The sequence below is a fragment of the Macaca nemestrina genome, chromosome 4 (genome assembly GCF_043159975.1).
Source record: "Macaca nemestrina isolate mMacNem1 chromosome 4, mMacNem.hap1, whole genome shotgun sequence".
Lineage (NCBI taxonomy): Eukaryota > Metazoa > Chordata > Mammalia > Primates > Cercopithecidae > Macaca > Macaca nemestrina.
In genome coordinates, this window is record NC_092128.1 from 184,115,215 (window position 1) to 184,137,274 (window position 22,060).

Here is a 22,060-nt window from a genome sequence, read left to right on the forward strand (position 1 = left end):
TCAAGCAAAACTACCCACCTCAGCCTCCCAAAGTGCTGGTATTACAGGTGCGAACCACCGTGCCCAGCTCCCATCCTCATTTATTCTGCAAATATGAGAAATTGTCCAGGAAGCCCTCCCTGCCTATTCATGAGGTGAGGCCAGATTCTGCCACCTGCAAGGCCCACTCAGCTCTGTGCACAGCCCCACACCAGGCACACTGGAGCTGCCCAACACTGTTGTCAGCCTATCTGCTTCCATGGAAGCAACCGGAGAGAAGAGTGAGAAATGAAAGTCAAAAAGTTGTGTGGTGAGGTGGGGTGGGGGATCCTTTCCTGCAGGACATGAGAAAACTGGATGGTGAGTGGCAGCGTTTGAGGAGGACCATATGTAGGCACTTGTCTTTTTGTATCTATGTCAAAAAAAACACGTAATTTTAAGAAAGAAATTGAGGTGTATCATTTTAAAAGTCAGAAACTTTCATCAAACTCTACCTCTGCTATCTACCAGGTATTTGCAACTCTGAACAAATTATTTCACTTATATAAACCTTTATTTCCTCCACCCATAAACTTGAGATAATAAGTCTTCTTTCCCTCACCTCAAAAGATTGCTGGATGAGCCTATTATATTGGGAATTAAATGTAGGTTTGGTTTTTTCTGGTGAAGTATAAAGCACTATAAAAATGCAGGGTATTTATTCTTGCCCTATGGTAAAGAGAAAATTAGAGTAATTTGTGCTATTATACTCATATTCTACTCCTAGCTTTTGTGAAAGATTTAGTGTAGATTACATAAACTCTTAAAAAGCTTTATTGTATATTGATCAACAAAATGTCTGTTTAAAATATGTGATTCCTGGCCGGGCGCGGTGGCTCAAGCCTGTAATCCCAGCACTTTGGGAGGCCGAGACGGGCGGATCACGAGGTCAGGAGATCGAGACCATCCTGGCTAACACAGTGAAACTCCGTCTCTACTAAAAATACAAAAACTTAGCCGGGCGAGGTGGCAGGCGCCTGTAGTCCCAGCTACTCGGGAGGCTGAGGCAGGAGAATAGCGTGAACCCGGGAGGCGGAGCTTGCAGTGAGCTGAGATTCGGCCACTGCACTCCAGCCTGGGTGACAGAGCGAGACTCCGTCTCAAAAAAAAAAAAAAAAAAAAAAAAAAAAAAAAAAAAAATATGTGATTCCTGAGAAAGTAATATGTTTATTAAAACCAAATAAATGCATCCATTTATAAATGTAAAATACATTTTTACATAAATGTATAAAAGCATCCAAAGTCTACCATTTTCAAGGGACTATTGCAAGGATCCAAGGGCATCGTGAGGCTGGAAGCCTCCTTGAACTCTGAAAAGCAATTCACGTATTAGCTGTGGCTGCTATTATGATTAGTGCAAGCTGCAGGCAGCAGCATGGCCAGCCCTGAGTCCACCAGAGGGAGACGAATCACACCACCAGAGGCTCAGGGGAGAGATAGGCTGTGAAGGGACAGCGGGACAATTGCCGTGAAAGGGAGGACGATAGCAGAGAAGGGAGCACATGGGCATGGGGTTGGGGGAGCCACAGGGACAGACAGCATGGAGGGACCCCAGCAGAGAGTGGCAGAGTGGCACTCAGAGAGACCCTCGCTGCCCGTAGTGGATACCGTTTCCCTCCCTCAAAAGACAAGGAGCACCCGAGCAGGGAAGGCGAGCCCCCAGGAGCACCCAGCCAAGCACTAGTCGGGAACTGGAACCAGCTGCTGAGGCTCCCGCTCTAGGGGCACTGACAAGCCATGAGGCTGTACATCCTAGGTATTTACCCACCTCACTTCCTGGTCTTCAAGACTGCAGCTGCCAAAACCTTGTCATCGTGCTATGAGTGTTTTCAAGGGATTCAGCTCTACTAGCTTAATGCAAAGACAGTGTCACATTTATATCCTGGAACCCATCCAGATGCTCCGGAGGCCAGAACACCCCGCCAGGAGAGGATAATGAAGCAGGTGACACCTACGAGGGTTGCAGGCCCAGCTGACAACCCCCAACCCCCAGCCTGAGTTGGCAATTTTTGGACATATTCCTCAGCTTGGGGGCAGAAGAGGCCGCTAGGGGCCCCCTGAGGTGCTGTTGTCTTCTGAAAGCTCCCTCGTTCTGGTTGTGCTGAGCAGGCAGGTCAAAGCCTCTTACTCCAAAAAGTCAGCAGATCATTAGTCTAATTAGCATAATAAAGCTGGCATTTTCACATGGCTCTGAGCCCAGAGTTAAAGTAGCCTACAGTTGTGCAGGGTGTGGACTGCACAATCCAAGGGTTCTCATTCCCATGGACTTTGCTAGACATGGTACCCTCCACGGGCTGTTTAGTGTCCAACTTATTTAACCCCGAGCAGGGTCTGGAAGTTAGGGACCTACAGGCTCTGGTGGTGTAGGGAGGAAAATGGGCACACCTGCTGGTGAAGACTGCGGGAGGTCAGTGTTTAGGGAGGAAAGAAAATCAACAGGAACCGTTGAATACGGGTTTATTCTACTTTGTTCTCCAGGATTTTCATTCCTTGGCCACTTGCTTCCGGGAATTTATTCCCTTGTCTGAAAACACCATATCTCCGTTGTTCCTTGAAAACAAAGAACAGAAACATAAGAGAAATCCTTTCATTACCTGGTACAGGGCTACCCATGGACACAACAAGGGGCTTGTAGGAGCAAACAATGGGGGATTCATTGACCCCACTGAAAGAAATGTGCACAAGCAGGCGAACCAACCCACATCTTTTTCTGTTTGTTTGTTTGTTTTGCTTTTGCAATATTCTAGCCAGGAAAAAAGCAAGTTTGATTCACAGGAGGAAAAAGCAGTTGGAGACTTAACTTATGCAAACTGATGTGATATTTGCACCAATATTCTAAAAAGGAGCCCCGTGCATGCTGACCCCTGCCCACACAAGAAAGGAGGCCTAGAAAAAGTGACCATTCGCCATGAAATGGGCAAGGAGAGTTTCTAAGATGATACCTGGTTACAAACCAGCCCAAGCTTCACCTCAATGTTCTTTTCAACTGTTTCCACCGTTCTGAAGGTGGATGGCAGACAAAACCCTGGCCAGTCTCTGCAGCCATGTAGACAAAAACTACAGGCTCAAGCAAAAGGGCTGGTGCTCAGTGAGAACTGCCCAACTCTCCCCAGCTCTCCCAAACCCCCTTTGTCCATTAAGCAATTGGGAAGTGGAGAAAAATATTTGCAGACACAATGTGGTCTGAGGTTGATACATTCTTATCTAGGGTAGATTCATCTTGGATAAACAGACACTGTTCATTTTCCTCAGACACAAGGCATTTCATGCAGCTTCAATGACAGAGCTGCTGCTGCTCCAAGTGGGGGTACGTGGAGAGGGACATGCAGAACAGTCACGTCCCCCCCTCTGCAAGCTAACTGGTGGTGCTTCTCAGAAAGGTTACCATCCCTGGGAGACACTGCAGCGTCCCCTGTGAAAAGCAACCTCACTCTCCCAACATGACTCCAAATGCTCAAAGACCGTGTGGGTGGATCAGGGCAGCCCCTCCCTGCCGCTGCTGCAGAGCGGAACGAGCTTCTCCTTCATTCTAAGATTCAACAACTACTCATTGAGCATTTAACCAGTTTCTGCCAGTAGCCAGTTGTGCCTCAGTTTCCTCATCTGTAAGGGGTGACAGTTGTTAGATCTGCCTTGCATGATGTTGCAAAGATTCAATGAGCTGATACTGTAGCTGCTTAGAGGAAGCCCAGTCAACATGGGGCTGTCACGGAGATTCAGTGAGCTGATACTGTAGCTGCTTAGAGGAAGCCCCACTCAACATGGGGCTGTGGTGAAGATTCAATGAACTGATATTCTAACCGCTTAGAAGAAGCCAGGTAAACGTGGGGCTGTCATAGAGATTCAATGAGCTGATACTGTAGCTGCTTAGAAGAAGCCTGGTCAACATGGGGCTGTCATGGAGATTCAATGAGCTGATACTGTAGCTGCTTAGAGGAAGTCTGGCTCAACATGGGGCGCATGCACTGTCAGCCTCTATGACCACCTGTGGCGTCCAAAGGCCCTTGTGCCACAAGGTCAGAGTATGGGATGTCATGGGACAGAATTCCAAGGATTAATCCGTGAGTCTCCATTGCCCTCCATATGCTTTCCTTCATGGCATCCCAGTGGCTCCTCTTAGGAGGAAATGAGAAGCAAAGGCTACAGGTGCTCACATCGAGTGTTCTTGGAAAAGCTGTCGGCCTGAGCGCCAGGGAGATAATTCCAGATGTGGGCACCACTGGGATTGGTTTTCTCCTCCCTCCTGGTGGAGATGGAGAGCAGAGGATGCAGGTGGGGTGATGGGGTGAGGACCAGGAGGACAGGGAGTGTTTGAGAAAAACCTGCCAGGGTTGATGAGCCCTCCCTCAGTCAAGTAGTCTTGGGGAAACTGAGTCAGTGTCCGGGGTTCTGCTTCTGGCTGACTTCACGGGACCACCAGCCAAAAGCAGCCAGCCATAGTCTGTGTCTCAGAAAATGTCCAATGGCACTGGACGGTCACCCGCCCTCTAGAGCACAGGTCGGGGCTGGGGAACTTGACGAGCAGACTGGGACAGCCGGCGACCAGTCATACGCCTCAGGGGTAGCAGCATGACACAGCACCTGTCCTGGAGGTGCTTGGGGCAGGACCAAGTGAAAGCCTGCATGAGCACAGTGGGGCTGGTGTGAGAGCAGATGCAATGCGGTTTATGGCTAACGAGCCATCAAGAGATACTGATGTGTATGGGTGTGCTGTATATGTGTCTGTATGTGATAGTATGTGATGTGTTTGTGTGATATGTAGTGTGTATTGTGTGTGTAGCATTGCATGTGCAATGTGTGTGCCATGTGTGGTGTGCAAAGTGTGTGCCATATGTGTGGTGTGTGTGATGTGTGTGTGGTGTGTGGCATGTGTGTCCTGTGTGCTGTTTGCATGTGTGATGTGTGGTATGTAGTGTTGCGTGGTGAGGGAGTATATATGATGTGTGTGTGGTGTGCGATGTGAGTGTGTGATGTGTGGTGTGTAGTGTGGTGTGGTAGAGTGTATATGGTGTGTGTGGTGTGCGATGTGTGTGTCTGGATGTGTGATGTGTGGTGTGTAGTGTTGTGTGGTGAGGGAGTGTACATGGTGTGTGTGATGTGCAATGTGTGTGTGTGTTTCTGGGTGTGTGATGTGTGGTGTGTAGTGTTGTGTGGTGAGGGAGTATATGTGTGTGTGGTGTGCGATGTGTGCGTCTGAGTGTGTGATGTATGGTGTTTAGTGTGGTGTGGTGAGGGAGTGTATATAATGTGTGTGTAGTGTGCGATGTGTATCTGAGTGTGTGATGTGTGGTGTGTAGTGTGGTGTGGTGAGGGAGTCTATACGATATGTGTGTGGTGTGCAATGTGTGTGTCTGGGTGTGTGACGTGTGGTGTGTAGTGTGGTGTGGTGGAGTGTATATGGTGTGTGTGGTGTGTGATGTATGTGTCTGGGTGTGTGATGTGTGGTATGTAGTGTCACATGGTGAGGGAGTATATATGATGTGTGTGTGGTGTGCAATGTGTGTGTCTGAGTGTGTGATGTGTGGTGTGTAGTGTTGTGTGGTGAGGGAGTATACATGATGTGTGTGTGGTGTGCAATGTGTGTGTGTGTTTCTGGGTGTGTGATGTGTGGTATGTAGTGGTGTGTGGTGAGGGAGTATATGTGTGTGTGGTGTGCGATGTGTGTGCCTGAGTGTGTGATGTGTGGTGTTTAGTGTGGTGTGGTGAGGGAGTGTATATGATGTGTGTGGTGTGCGATGTGTGTGTCTGAGAGTGTGATGTGTGCTGTGTGGTGTGGTATGGTGAGGGAGTGTATATGATGTGTGTGTCTGGGTGTGTGATGTGTGGTGTTTAGTGTGGTATGGTGAGGGAGTGTATATGATGTGTGTGTCTGAGTGTGTGATGTGTGATGTGTGGTGTTTAGTGTGGTATGGTGAGAGAGTGTATATGATGTGTGTGTCTGAGTGTGTGATGTGTGGTGTTTAGTGTGGTGTGGTGAGGGAGTGTATATGATGTGTGTGTGGTGTGCGATGTGTGTGTCTGAGTGTGTGATGTGTGGTGTGTGGTGTGTGGTGTGGTATGGTGAGGGAGTGTATATGATGTGTGTGTCTGGGTGTGTGATGTGTGGTGTGCGATGTGTGTGTCTGAGAGTGTGATGTGTGGTGTGTAGTGTTGTGTGGTGAGGGAGTGTATATGATGTGTGTGTGATGTGTGCTTGTGTGTGTGGAGGTTGAGTGTGTCTGTGTGTGTGTGTGTGTGATGGGGGAGAATGGGGTCTCTGGGCCTGGGGTGGTCAGGGAAGCCCTCCTGTGTGCACCAGGACCTGGTGAGGCTTCTCCAGCAGGAGGAGAAATGGAACCTGATATGAGCAGCTGCTGGGAAAAAAGCCCAAGACGACTTACAATGCATCTGTGGAGCACAAGCCAGGGCCTGGAAGAATGGAGGACGCCATTGCGTGAGTAACTGAGCCTGAGAGCCCGTTTCCTCATTTGTCGGGTGGTCACAATGAAGATAGCTTTGGGCTGTTGTGGGTTAGGAGAACCTGACTGCTGTAGCTGTCACATCTGCTACCCAGAAGAGCTCCGAAGAGTTGCTGTTGAAGCCCCTGATGATACTGTTCATCCATCGTACCCTGCAATATCATTATTTTAATATTGTAAGCTATGAATGCAGTAAAATATTTTATTCAAGTATTGAAATCATCTAAGCTTCCTATTCCCTAGAGATGCACGAATAACAGAGCTCTGATGCTTAAGTTTGTATAGGATTTTACATTTTGCAAAATACTCTCAAATACAAAATCATCTCATGTCAGTTACTTTCCCCTGCCACTGCCAGTTAGTCTCTGGCTAGTGATGTAACCCTTTTGTACCCCAGATTCTTTATCTGTTAAAATGAGGTTGATAGGAGGGTTAGATGACTTAGTAAAGGTAAGGCGTTGGCATTTGTATACAGTAAGTGCTCAATAAATGTTAGTCAGCAACAATAAATGTTGCTCTCTCTGGGTAAGTTCTCTGCTTTGCCTGAGATGCTTGGTCCTGGGGTTCCAGAGTCAGTCATCCTCATTGATAGAAGACAGACGTGAAAGTGGGCCTGAGAACATGCAAAGGACATAAAAAGGAAGAAAGGGGAGAGAAAGGGAGGGAGAGAAGGAGAGAAAGAAGGGAAGAGAGAAGGGAGAGAGAGAGATTGAGATTGAAGGCTAGCGAGGCCATGTGCAGAAAAGATAGCCAAGATCACCAAACCAGGCATGGCCCCATATACATGCAATTTCCATTTTCCTTTTCTGTTTTCTTTTCTGGCAGAATGTACAAGCATATGGAAGTCAAGACCTAAGCCCAGCATCTTCCTGTGTTCTCTCTGGCTGGAGTGACGATTGAAGATCATTTAACCTGAATGTCCACATTGAGATCTGCTCATACTAACAGCACTTTCAGAATTGTATATATTAATAACCCAATTTTTTATAGATATGGTAGCACAAAATACTAAATATGAAAAGTAGGTGTATTAGTCTGTTCTCATGCTGCTGTAAGGACATATCCGAGACTGAGTAATTTATAAAGGAAGGAGGCTTAATTGACTCACAGTTATGCAGGACTAGGGAGGCCTCAGGAAACTTAGAAGGGGAAGCAAACACTTCCTTCTTCACATGGCGCAGCAAGGAGAAGAATGGGTGCTCAGAGAAGGGGAAGTCCCTGATAAAACCATCAGCTCTCGTGAGAACTCACTCATGAGAGTGAGAACAGGATGGGGGAAACTGCCCCCATGATTCAGGTTTCTCTACCTGGTCCTTCCCATGACACGTGGGGTTTATGGGAACTATAATTCCAGATGAGATTTGGGTGGGGACACAGCCAGACCATATCAGTAGGCATAGGAAGAAATAAGTGGACTTAAAAGAATTATGCCTTAGAAAAACAAAATACCCCGTGAATCAACTGGGTTTACATGAACAAATAAAAGAGGAGCTACACAAAATCCTATGTATTTAGTGACAAAAAGACAATGAAAAAAATTGTATTTTCAGTCTTCTGTCCCAAATCAGAAGTTTTAGTGTCTGTTCATTTGAAAATGACTTTTTAAAACCCATGAAGTTATTTTTAATGGGAGTCTTATTTATTAAAGATTCTTCTTGCTATCTGCAGATCCCAAACAAGATTCTTCGGTGTCCTCAGCTTGTTCGTCTCCCTTTCCTTGGTAGACTTTTCTCTTGGTCTGTACTTGAAGTGCCTCCTGCCAAGTAGGAAATGAAGAGTCAGTCCATGTGCCGGGCTCAGGCCCTGCCGTTTTAGTGGCTTAATGGATGGCTTGGCACAACTAGGGAGCAATGGTATCTCCCACCCCTGAGATGGACACTGTTGCACTCAGAGTGGCCAGCAGGGTGTGGGTTGACCCTAGTAGCACATTAAGCTCAGTTCAGAGTGGCAGGAACTTCAGCCACCAGGAGAATGTGCAAGGGCCACCCAAACTGTAGGACAAGCTAGGAATCCAGTAAAGAAGAGGTCCCTGGCAGTCCCTTTGGAATCCCTGTGACTCCTTCTTTCATTCATTCCTTCATTCATTCAACAAATAGGTGTTGAGCACTTGTGACATGCCAACTTCTGTTTTGGGCATTCAAGATACATCAGTAAACAAAACAGGCAAAGATTGATTGCTGCCTTCATGGAGCTTATGTGCTGGGGAGGGAGGTATGCAGGGAGACAGGGCACAGTGAGATCGTGAATGTCCACAGCAAACACAGTGAGTCATCCATTTGTGTGGTTTGTTATAAAATGATTACAGCTGTGGAAGGAAGGAAGAAGGGAAAGAGGAAGAGAGGGAGGGAGAGAGAAATGGAGAGAAAGAAGGGATGAAGGAGGGAAGAAAGGAAAGAGAAAGAAAGAAAGGAAGGAAGGAAGGAAGGAAGAAAAGAAAGAAAGAGAGAGGAAGGAAGGAAGGAGAAAAGAAAAGGAAAGGAAAGAAAGAAAAGAGGGAGGGGGAAAGGAAGAGAAGAAAGGGAAAGAAAGGAAAGGAAAAAAGGAAGGCAGGCAGGCAAACAGGCAGGTAGAAAAAAGGAAGGGAAAAAGGAAAGAAGAAAATCAAAACTACAGGGGACAGTAAGAGTCAGGGAGTGCCTGGGCCAAGGTAGGGGGAAGGGGCCTGGCTGTGACTGGAAACGGGAAGTGCCCTCTGGGCAAGGACTTGAGGAAGTGTGAGAGTGTTCCTCCTGGAGCTGTCTAGCGTGTAAGCTTCCAGGTAGAAGTAACTGACTGCAAGGAGGCCTTAAGGGTAGAGGTATGTGAGCATTCCCCAGAGTCACAGTGAGGCTGGAGGCCTGAGGGGCTGGAGCAGAACAGGTTGCAGTGGGAGAGCAAGGGGGCTTGTGGACCACAGAGGGCCTCAAGGACCACTGTAAGATGCAGTCCCATGAGAACAATTGCAGGCTTTTAAACAAAGGAGCGACACTCTGTGCCGTATTTTAACAAGATCACTGGAGCCGCTGGGCAGAGAACAGACCATGAGGACAAGGGCAGAGGCCAGAGAACTGCTGGAGGTTGCAGCAGGTGAGGGAGGATGGGAGCTGGGGCCAGGTGGCCGTGGAGAGGTGAGGAACGGTTGGTCAGTTTCTGGTAAAGGTTGAAGGTAGATCCAGCATGACTCCTGATGGCTGGATGTGTGGTGCGAGAAAAAGAGTCAAGGGTGTCTCCAAACTGTGGTCTGAACAGCAAGAGGGACAGATGGGCTATGTGGCTGAGGTGAGGAGGATGGCAGGTAGGAATGAGAGGGGATGACAGAGCAGGAATTCCATGTGGATGCTGTAGAATCTGAGATGGATGTGAGGAAACCCAGTGGACTATCAAACAGGCAGAGGGTAAAGAGTGGTGGGCATTCAGGAGAGGTCTGAGCTGGAACTAACACAGATGAGATACTTTGAGTCATGATTGAAATGTGGGTGAGATCCCCAGAGATCCCCAGAGATCAACAATGACGGGGTGCAGGAGAGAACCAGGGACTGCACCCTGGCATCTCCAGCACTAACAGGTGGAGGAGAAGAGGAGGAACCCATGAAAGAACCTGAGAAGGAGGGATTCAGAGGAAAGAGAAAAACCAAGAGAAAGACATTGCAGAAATCAAGAGAATGGAGTTTGAGTGGTCAGCACTGCATCAAATATTGCCAAGGGTTCAGGTCAGATGGGGACTAGGGTTTGAAGATTATTCCAAGTTTTATTCAAGAACTAATATAAAATATTCCATTCTGGAGTTTGCAGCCAACTTTTTTTTTTTTTTTTTTTTTTTTTTTTTTGAGACAGTCTTGCTCTGTCGCCCAGGCTGGAGTGCAGTGGTGCGATCTCGGCTCACTACAACCTCTGCCTCCTGGGTTCAAACGATTCTCCTGCCTCAGCCTCCGGAGTAGCTGGGACTAGAGGTGCGCGGCACCATGCCCAGCTAATTTTTGTGTTTATAGTAGAGACAGGGTTTCACCATGTTGGCCAGGATGGTCTCGATATCTTGACCTCGTGATGCGCCTGCCTCGGCCTCTCAAAGTGCTGGGATTATAGGTGTGAGCCACCGCGCCCATCCCAAAGTCCTTCCTTGGGTTATGGAAGCTTATTCCCATCTTGGTTTCCATCAAGTTCAATGTCCAATGTGGTGGCAGCTGAGACTTGAGGATATGACCTTATGTGTTTACCTCTGAGCTTTGCGTACAAAATACCCCAGCTGAAGGTCCCTCACAGAGTTTGGAAAATGAAAACACTATGACCATCACATTCCCAAGCAGAAGGAAAGGCAAGTTCATGAGTCAAATCACCACATTCATAAACAGAAAGCCACCAGGCTTCAAGAAGAGATAAGGCACGGTTGTTCCCATTTCATGGGACATTGTTACTGTTCTACTGTTCATCTCTATAAAGTACAGATACATTCAAGTATTTTTTTCAACGCAAATAAAAGTTCTTTTCTTAAATGAAAATAATCTAAAAATAGCGATAAAGCATAAAAGAAACGTGCTGCCCTCAAATTCTTCCTGATGTTATACCATGGATCTGTTTCTCCAGGGCTGGAATCCAGTGTTTCCACCCAGCAGGGGCAAATTCCTTCACTTCCCTGGGTGTCGATGGTCTCACTTGTAGGTTGGGGATAACACCCACAGTCCTTAAGAATTTTGAGATTAAGTGGTTTGTGGCTGGTAAACAGTAATGAGGATAACAGTGATTACCTGGCTTTAAACAAACTTCCGCAGGAGGGAAGTTTCTACCAAGGTTCCTTCCCTTGTCAGAAAGCTCCAAAGGCTGAATGGTGGGCGTCCCAGCTCCCAATTCCCCACCCTGATAAAACCCTGGCGTGCCCACCCCGACTCTCCCAAGTGACTCCAAAGAGAATGTTACCCACAGGAAAGCAACTGGCTCCCAGATCTGTAGAAGGAGACCTTTCGACCTTTTCTCATCATCATGCAAGGGATTGAGGCTCTTTGCAGGATATGGATGACTCAAGGGAACTAATAGGAACAGTGTCGTTGTGTGGTTCCAATCCCATGTCTGCAGTTCAAAAACGAATGGCTGCAATCGCATTGTGTACACAGGCCTACATCCTCTTCTCTGCTCTGGGGAGAATAATAAAGGTTTGTCAAGTGCTTTCTTCTCTACCCTGGAATCAGCCTCCACCCACCTGAAAGGGAGGGAAGAGGAGGAGCCCTAACCTTCCAGAAGAAAAAGCAAACAAATTCCACCCTCCAAACCCAACCCAACCCAACCCAGCCCTGGGAAGACAGGTTCCATTTGTGTGGCTCAGCACAGAGGGACACCACCCCAGCCTCCTCCGGTTTAAGTTTATGTAAAAAGAGTTTAAAAATATGTCTGAACCTATATTACATCACCATCAGGAATAGTAATTAGTATTAATTAAAATAATACCTAGTGACTAGGGCTTAAAACGTGCCAGCTTTATATAAGCTGACTGACATGTATTCCCACTTAATTTCACAAGTATCTGATGAACTGGGCTCTATCTCCCATTTAAGAGAGGAAGAAGCCAAGGTGTGAAGAGTGGATATGGCGTGCTGGGGAGCACACAGCTGGCGAATCCTGAGTGACAATGCAATCCTTGGGGTGACCTCCCTTCCCCCTCCCTGTTAAGCCCTCTCCCACTCCCCACCCCCCACCTCTACTTCATCACACACCAGCCCCACCCACACCCAGGACAGATTCTTTTTCTCTTTTCCTTCCCCTTTCCCCCTCTCATTCTTACCCTACTTCTCCAACTCAAAGAGTTAGTTGACAGCCGGGCATGGTGGCTCTCACCTGTAATCCCAGCACTTTGGGAGGTCAAGGTAGGTGTACTGCCTGAGCTCCGGAGTTCGAGACCAGCCTGGGAAACATGGTGAAACCCCGTCTCTACTAAAATACAAAAAATTAGCCAGGCTTGGCAGCGTGCACTTGTAATTCCAGCTACTCAGGAGGCTGAGGCAGGAGAATGGCTTGAACCTGAGAAGCGGAGGTTGCAGTAAGCCAAGATTGTGCCACTGCACTCCAGCCTGAGCAACAGACCGAGACTCCATCTCCAAAGAAAAAAGAAAAAAAAAAAGGTTAGTTGAAATAATCTGAAGTATTCATTCTCAGTTGTTTTGTGGTTTTGTCATTTTAGATCACATCTTATTTCAAGATTCCTTTCTTAATAATTGCATCAAGCTTTTTCATCATATTACCAACAATAACTTAGATTCAATTTTGTGTTGCAGTCATGTGCTGCATAATGGCGTTTTGGTTAACACAATCCCCCTGCATATACCACTGTGGTTCCATAAGTTTATACTGATGCTAAAAAATTATATCACCTAGTGATATTATAGCCATCATAATGTCATAGCTCAATGTGTTACTCATGTGTCTGTGGTGATGCCAGTCATATAAAGGTATAGCACACACAGGGCCGGGCACAGTGGCTCATGCCTGTAATCTCAGCAATCTGGGAGCACTCTAGGTAGGCAGATCACCTGAGGTCAGGAGTTTGAGACCAGCCTGGAAAACACGGTGAAACCCTGTCCCTACTAAAAAAAAAAATTATCTACCTATCTATCTATCTATCTATCTAGGCTGGGCATGGTAGCGGGCAACTGTAATTCCAGCTACTCAGGAGGCTGAGGCAGGAGAATTGCTTGAACCTGGGAGGCGGAGTTTGCAGTGAGCCGAGATCATGCCACTGCACTATAGCCTGGGCGACAAAGTGAAACTCCATCTTAAAGAAGAAAAAAATAAAATTAAATAAAAGTATAGCACATACAATTATATATAGCACGTAATACTTGGTAATAATAATAAACAACCATTTTGCTGTTTTATGGATTTGCTATACTTCTAATCATTATTTTAGAGTGAGTGTACTCCTTCCAATTATAAAAAAAGTTAAATGTAAACAGCCTCGTGCAGGTCCTCCAGGAGGTATCCGGAAGCAGGCGTTGTTATCACAGGAGACGTTATTGCCCTGAAGACCTTCCAGTGGGACAAGATGTGTAGGTGGAAGACAGTGACACTGAGAATCCTGACCCATGTAGGCTTAGGCTAATGTGTGTATGTGTCTTAGTCTTTAACGAAACCATTTACAAAGTAAATAAACAAAATAAAAAATTTTAAAAATGGAAAAAAGTTTATAGAATTAGGATGTAAAGAAAATATTTCTGTACAGCTGTATAATGTTTGTATTTTAAGTTATGATTATAAAAGTCAAAGTTAATAATAAAGTGTATAAAGTATAAGTTATAGTCAACTAAAATTAATTTATTATTGAAGAAAATTTTTAAATATATTTAGTGTAACCTAAGTGTGTAGTGCTTATAATGTCTACAGTAGTGGATGGTAAAGTCCTAGGCCTTCACATTCATACACCACTTACTCACTCACCCGGAGCAATGTCCGGTCCTGCAAGCTCCATCCATAGTAAACAGGTGTCCCATTTTTTATGTTCTATATTGTATTTTTACTGTATCTTTTCTATGTTTAGATATGTTTAGATACAAAAGTATTTACCATTATTTTGCAATTGTCTACAGTATTCAGTACAATCACATGTTGTACAGATTTATAGCGTAGGAGCAACAGTCCATACCATATGGCCTAGGTGTGTGGTAGGCTATGCCATCTAGGTGTGTGTGAGTATATTCCATGTTGTTCACACAATGATGAAATCTCCTGATGACATATTTCTCAGAATGTATTCCATTATTAAGCAATGCCTGACTGTACTTGTTTTCTGGTCACGTTATCCACAATTGTTCAGATTCATTTGTTTCACTTATATGATTGTTTCTCAGATAGTTCACCTTCTTTTTCTTAAATTCCTCCTTCTGATTCATTTTGTCCATTGGATTGATGTATTTTGTGAGTAAAAACACAGTAATCGCACATGAAAGGTAAACCATACTGTTTCTGCTTCCTCCCACAAGACAGATAGTTGGGCTGGATACAGAATTCTGGAGTGTGTCACTTTCCCTGGGATCTGTTGCTCTACTGTTTGCTACCATTTACTCTTCTAGAGAGTCTCATGCAGCCGAACACACATTTAAACAATTTCTCTTTATCTTTTGAATTCTTAAGTGTCTTTTAAAATAACTCCCCAAGCATTTGGCAAGCATTGTTGATCTGATGTCTTCAGTTCAAGGAAAACTTCTTGTTCCTTTGATCTTTGTTTTACCTGCACCATTTCTGTTCTCTTTTCTTGGACTCCTGTGCCATGGAAGGAAAAGTCTCCTGGATCTCTTTTGGTTCCTTTCATCATTTCCATCGCTTTGCTTTTTTGTTCAGAGGCTGCGACAATGCCTTAAATTACACTGAGCCAATACTTAACATCAGATTTTAGCTTAGTCCCTTCTGCCGTTTACTGCTTCCACTCAGTTTTTCTTTTATTCTCAAAATTTATACTTTTATCTCCAGTGATTATTTTTTTTAGCTCCTATTGCTCTTTTTTTTTTTTTTTTAAGTAAAATCTCTTATTTCCTTGATAGAATAGCTTCTAAAATTTCCCTGAGAGGGGGAAACAGTAGAATGATTTGTTAGATTCTCCAGGGCCCTCTCAGCTCAGTGGCCCTCCCTCAGCTGCGGATCCCATGTGCTGGGGTCTTTTTACCATCTACACATATTGATATGTGCCAGCTAAGGTGGATGAATTTGGGCAGCTAGTGTGGGCTCTCTCTGTCCGTAGTTTAGTGGGAGTCTTTGGGAGACAGCGAAGGGAATGGAATTGTGGGCAAGGGCAGCGGGCATACTCCCCTTTGGGTGTGGTGCAGAGGTAGGACGGAGGCAGGCGAGATAAAGGCTGAGCTCCAATGTGCCGGGTGGCAGCTGCCACTGTGAGCCAGCTAAGTGGCTGTGGAAGGTCAATCTGCAGGCCAAGGCTGGATAGTCACCTTCTGTGGGGGACACTCTGGCGGAATTATTGAGGTTCTCTAATTAATTCTCCCACAACTGCCCCAGGTCCACCTTTCCTGACCCCCAACTCCACTTCTGGCCTCTGCACTGGTGAGATCTTAGGGCTTTCTCTGAGAGGGCACTGGAAAGTCCAGAGAAGCACGTGCAAGACCCAGCATGACAGCATTTCATGGCCGCCTGGGGCCCCCTTCCCCCACCTTTTACATCACAGCATCAGCATCGTAACTGCAGCACTGCCCTCTTCTCTTGGGGTTCCTGCTATCTGCTAAGGGCACTGCCAGGCCAGATGCCCCGAAGCACTTGGTCTAATTAAATTGATCTAATTTAAACAGGACCAGCCAGGGGTTCCGAAACTCTGCTGAGCATAAGCATCTCCCGGGGAGCGTGTGAACATACAGATGCCCAGCTGCGCCCTGCAGTCTGACTTGCACTTTCTCTTGCCCTTTCTTCCTTACTTTCCCCCTTCCCTCCCTCCTTCACTGTTTTACTTTTTTCCTCTGATCAACTCATAAATCTGCACAAAGGCCAATCTCCAAATGGTCCCTGTGAAAACACACACTTCTGCGGGCTTGAGCTTCAATTGGTCTTCCTCCAGATTTTTACCACAGAAGGGGAGAGATGAAGACTTTTAGAAAATGACCAAATAAACACAACACATTCATGAAACACTTGTGTTGCCAAAGGAGTCAGTCTGCTGTGGCCAGCAGCCCACTTCAGGTTTTGCCACTCCAGGATTCCTCGTTCCTGCTTGCATTGGCATTACTACCAATTAATCACGATGATCTGAAAGCCACTGCGAACTCCAGAAGGATGCTGCATGTTCTAAAGACAATTCCATTCTCTCACCTAGGCTTCACCACTGCACAATTCATCCATGTTACCCAAAACCACTGGTACTCCAAAAGTACGGGGGGATACTTTAATAGATATAGAAATATATATTATATATTATATATATAGAAATACATATTATATATAGAAATATATATCATGTATTATATATATAAACACTTAAAGAACTATACACCTAAAAAGGTGAAATTTGCTTATGTAAACCATGTCTCAATAAACATAAAAGAAAGAAAAGGGGCCAGGTGCAGTGGCTCACACCTGTGATCCCAGCACTCTGGGAGGCCGAGGACGGCGGATCACGAGGTCAGGAGATCGAGACCATCCTAGCTAACACGGTGAAACACCGTCTCTACTAAAAATACAAAAAAACTAGCCTGGCGCGGTGGCGGGTGTCTGTAGTCCCAGCTACTCAGGAGGCTGAGGCAGGAGAATGGCGTGAACCTGGAAGCAGAGGTTGCAGTGAGCCGAGAACACGCCACTGCACTCCAGCCTGGGTGACAGAGCGAGACTCCGTCTCAAAAAAAAAAAAAAAAAAAAAAAAAAAAAAGAAAAGAAATGGAAAGTGTCCTTGGTATGCTGGGAAAGGTGGAATAGTCCAGTTACAGAGTGGGAAACAGAGGGCATTCAAACCAAACCCAAGACATAAGAAGGAAGGCAGGCAGTCGACATAGGCACCCCAAAAGTCACAGATACACATAGCCACGGGGGTCACAGGCTTAAAACCCTAGATGACACTGTCAGGAAAGGAAAACCAGTGTTTGCTGCGTGACTGCTATGTACCAAGTGTTGCCCAGTTTCACCAATTCTAATGATACTAAGATACATGCCTCGACCAAAAGAACCATCCTTTCTTGTACTACTAAATGCACGTTACCATTAAACCGTGATACTTTATTATTATTTAGGATTTTTGTCTTGTATGTATGAAGAAGGCTGGGCCCTATTTAGACATTCTTATATAAACATTAAATATAGGTGAAATCAATTGTTAAATCATTCCTAACATTTTCCACACTCAGGTTAACTCTTCTGAATCACGTTCAGACTTGGAATCATCAATATCCATGTTTTTCCATGCAATATCATCTTCTTTGCTGTCAGGTGGTGGAGAATTTTGTAAGAGTAGTATATGAGTTTCCTATACACTGCAGTCACAAATTATCACAACCTTCGTGGCTTAAAACAAAGCAAACCTTGTCTTCTACTTCTCCAGGTCAGAGGTCTGCTACAGGCTTCACTGGGCTGTCAAGGGGTCACAAGATTGCTTTGCTTTCTGGAGTCTGCTTCCTTGCTGTTGCCAGTTTCTCAAGCGGCCTGTGTTCCCTGGCTCATGGCCCCTGCCGCTGCTACAAAGCCAGCAGTGTTGCGTCTCTCTGACCCACCATTCTTCCACAGTCATCGCACCCTCTGGGCACAGCTGGAAAGGTTCTCTTATTTTTAAGGATGCACTTGATTAGCTTGGGCTAGCATCTGGATTAACCAAACGAACCTCCCCATCTCAAAGCCCTTCCTTGAATCACATCTTCAAAGTTATTTTTGCCATGTAAGGTAACTTATTTCTTGGTTCTGGGGATTAGGGCAAAGGCATCCTTGGGGGACACTGTCCTCCTCACTACAAGCAGTTTCCTGTGGTCTCCAGAACACCCCCCAGCTCCGACACCTTCCCGCAAACGTTTATGCCGGGGCTCTCTTGCCATCACCAGGAAGGTGTTAGACACCTTCTCAAATGAGCCGTAGTCATTTGGTAACTAAAATGTCAGGAGAGATGGTTTCCCATCATGGCACCAGGAATTACAACAATATGTCGACCCTCCCATGCCACGGCTGTGGCATGGAGAACATAAGACGCTACAGTGGCATCTGCGTCCTGGCTTTGGAGTGGTTAAACTAGGAACAAACAGAATTGAGAGACTGTAGAATATGATTTCATCCTCACAGGAAGCCTACTACAGTGAGTCAACTAAGCCCTACAGACACACAACTTCAGGAGGGGCCATTCATGTTGAATCTATGAGAATATGCCCCGGGAGATGGCCAGTAGACATGGAAATAAGGAAACCAGAGCTCAGGGGGCAGAAAATTGCCTGGAACATGCCAATGGTCTAAGCAGAATCAGAAGTTGACACCAGCTCTTGGGGCTCAGAGCTTTTGAGCCTTCCATGGGGTAACTCTCCACGCTCATGAAAACAGCAGGGCTGACAGTAAACAGACATTTGGAAACCTCTATGATTTTAGCCACCCACCTCTCTAGGTAGAACCTTGCTGATGTAATATCATAGTAATGGGCCTTATTTACCCAACTGATATGCTCCTGAAAGCATGCACAGCTTTCTGTAAATGCGACTCTATTTTAAATACATGAGGAAAGGTTCTTTAAAGTAAGTCCGAGGGGAATCCCTACTTCCCTCTGTTCCCAAATGTATCTAAGCAGTCATTTGAAGAAGGCAACATGGGTTAGGGAAAAAAAATTAGGCTTCTGAAGCTGACTGGGTTCATCATTTCCTCACTGTGATTTTAGACAAGTCACCAACTCTGTGTCTCTGCGTCCTCCTGTGATGCAGGTGCATGATGTCTACCTGGGAGTGCTGGAGAATAAGAGTCCCAGGATATGGTGGGAGCTCAATGTTCCTGTCCGTCAATTTCCTTTTATAAGGAAAATTTTCATCCCTACCATCCCTGCCTCCCACTGCTTGAGGAGCAAAATGAGGCAGGATTTGTGATATTGCTCTGAAAATTGAACAGCACCAGCACCATGCAAACAGAAGAGATTATGATGCAGATGGCTGTGTGTTGAGTGCTCCCATCACATGAGAGTCCTATGATGCTTCTTCCCTGTGCTGCAAGGGCTTCATCTCCTAAGCACTAAATGCTAAACTCCCCCTCCCACGCCCATCGCCACTGTCCTCACGGATCCTTGCAGCAGCTTCCCAATCGGTCTCCCTGTCTCCAGCCTCACCACCCCCAACTCTCCTCCACCTAGAAGCTAGAGTGGTGTTCCCAAAAAGGAAACGTATTTACAGTCAGTCTGTCTCCTGCCAAATTGTAATTTCTGATGGAAGGGGCTTTCTGGGTGTTATTCGCCCATGTGAGCCCGCCTCTAGCATGGAGCTTGGCACAGGGAGGGTTCAGCATATGTCTGTTAAGTGCCTGGTTATGGATGAAGCCTGTAGGGTTCTACTGGCCTATTGCGCTTTATGTGTCCTGCCTGTGCATGTGGCATTCTGGAGCCCTCTCCAGCTGGGGCAGACCATGAGCTCCAGAAAGTTCACATCAAAGGGGTGGCCCTGGCTCCATGATGAAGAGTACAGGCTCTGAAATCAGACCCAGGGCTCTGAATACCATTCCCACCTCTCACCAATCAACTATCAATTCTGTGCCTCAGTTCCTCATCTGTAAAATGAGAAGAATAATGCCTGCTAATAGAATCATTATTTGTATTAAATAGCTGTGAATACTGCCTGAAATCCTTGCCAACCCACATTATTTTGAAACAAGTCTCATTTCATCCATAAATATGGCAGCATGTGTCTCCACTAGATACGCTCTCACACATGCAATACCACTATCACACCTAAAATATTAACAATAATTCCATAATATCATCCAACCAATGTTCAAATTTCTCTAGTTGTCTCATAAACAACTTCGTCATTTTGTTCAAATCAGGACTGAATAAGGTCCATCTATTGCAATAGACTAATAGGGGTACTGGGATTCTTTTGTTGTATAGCAGGCGTTGGCAGACTTTCACTGAAAAGGGTTAAATAGCAAGTATTTTAGGAATTGTGGGCCATTCTGTCTTTGTTGCTATGACTGAAATGAATGGGTATGGCTGTGTTTCAATAAAACTTTATTTATAAAAATGGGCAGTTGGCCAGATTTGGCCCCAAGAAGGCAGATTGCTAACCTGTGATGTACAGGCTTGTTCAGATTCAGGTTTTTGTTTTGTTTTGTTTTGTTTGGTGATAACATGTTGGTATCATTGTGGATTTCCATCAGAAGGTTTAGAATGTTAGGGTGTTTCTCTCTCCCTCTCTCTCTACTATTATCAGCCAAGTACATTCGGTGTTCAGAACCATTAACTCTTTAAGGGAAGCAAAATGGCAACATTCTAATTCCATTGTCCCTTCATTTATTTGCTGCAATACTTTTACAAAGAGAAACTTGCCTTCATCTACTATTTGCTTATACTGGGGTATAGTTTGTACAGGAAAGTCAAGATAATAAATGCTTGATCCCTTTCCTTTCTTTGCCAGCTTTTAAAAATAATGAGTTGGGCTTCTTAGCATTCTTCAAAGATAATCAACGTACTTTTAAAAAGAACATTATGAGCAAATAGATTTCAACATAATTGAAGTGTTTTGAGGCATTGCAGTTACTGCCTTTAATGATGTTTAAATTGTCTGTTTTGCCCCAGCTTATGACAGGACCTCAGAAGTCTTTGATGACATCCTTGCTTTCTGGTGTGATGAGATATTCTAGGGTTATATTACTCAGTTTATAAAATCAGCCTTCTCCAAAAAGCCCTGCTTCTCTCGGGAGGGAAGTGATATTTAGTAACCCTAATTTGATACTAAGGATACTCACTGTTTCCAGAACTTTTCAGTAGATATATCAAAGAATCATTTTTTTTAAAAGGGCCTCAGAAATACAGAATTCAGAATACTGAAATTTCTGAATCAATTCAGGACCACAGCTGGGGCCTCTATGGGTAAGGTAAGTACATGGGAGGTGAGATCCCCGATGAGCAAAGCTGTTTGCGTCCCTCGGCCCAGCCCGATCAAACTTCTGGATGCCATCAAAGAGATCTGCTTAACCTAAGAATCATTGTTCTTTAAAAGAAAAACAAGTTCATTAATCAGTGGGGAGCCTTGGGACCAGGATATAAAGTTAATCAACGACAAGGGACTCCCTTCTATTAAAAGGACTATGTGCAAACAGGCATGCCTGGAGGAAGCCAAGGACCACGATCAAGGAAAACAAACGCCTTATGATTCATCTAACAGGCTTGGTCACAATTGCAGGTGTAAAAGGAACTCAGAGTTGGCAGTGAGAGACAACAAACATCAGTGGAACATGGGACAGTGACTCTTTCTGGCTGACCGCCACACCTTCCTACCAGGAATCCTCTATTAGTCATTTGGGTTGGAAGGTGAGATCCTTCCTCACCCTCCACTGTCCAGAGTCATGTTTAATGGTGATGTTTGTTCTTTCCAAGGAGAGGGGGCCCATCTCATTGCAGGGCTTTTGTTTTCCTGCGTGGACCCAGGAAGGCCGTGGCTGAAAGCGAAGGTGCTGAGAGGCTGTAAGGAGAAGGGAAGGAGGTGGAGGCTCTGGTGGAGTGAGGAAGAGCAGGGCAGTATCCCATGTCCACTGATGTTGGGGGTGAGGTCAGGAGGGTGGGTCTCACCTTCTCCTTTCTCTGCCCTGCATGGGTCACCAACCAACACAATGGGAAGGGGATTCTTGGGGTAGTGCTTTAAGGTGGATACAGGTTGATATGGTTTAAAAATCAATGCTATTCAGTGAGAGGGCTGCCATTTATCATTTCAGTTCCAACACCTGCAAAGTAAAATTATTGTCTCCCAAATCTACCCAGCACCATAGGCTTGCATACGGATCAAGTGCTCTAAGACCATTCATGAAAACAGAGACAACCAAGGAGACAGTCACCCAATGCTGTCCCTTCAGCTTGCATTATTCTCTGACAAGACAGCTCTGCCATCCATTGAAGCCCGTGTGCTCCTCTGTCCCTGGATCTTCATGCATCCTTTTCCCCCACAAACCTCAACCATCCCTCTTAAAATGAA

At 45.6% G+C, this 22,060-nt stretch overlaps 2 long non-coding RNA genes across 2 annotated transcripts; both read right to left on the reverse strand.

Annotated features, from left to right (window-relative positions):
* Window positions 1–1,161: 1,161 nt before the first annotated feature.
* On the reverse strand, window positions 1,162–7,683 carry LOC105472611 (uncharacterized). The gene is made up of 3 exons (XR_981670.3): window positions 7,585–7,683; window positions 6,399–6,628; window positions 1,162–2,568 (listed from the first exon to the last, which is right to left on the reverse strand). It is a non-coding gene; the product is annotated as an uncharacterized lncRNA (long non-coding RNA).
* Window positions 7,684–8,098: 415 nt separating this feature from the next.
* On the reverse strand, window positions 8,099–12,962 carry LOC139362609 (uncharacterized). Its single transcript, XR_011621781.1, has 3 exons — window positions 12,279–12,962; window positions 11,371–11,581; window positions 8,099–8,232 (listed from the first exon to the last, which is right to left on the reverse strand). It is a non-coding gene; the product is annotated as an uncharacterized lncRNA (long non-coding RNA).
* Window positions 12,963–22,060: the final 9,098 nt, after the last annotated feature.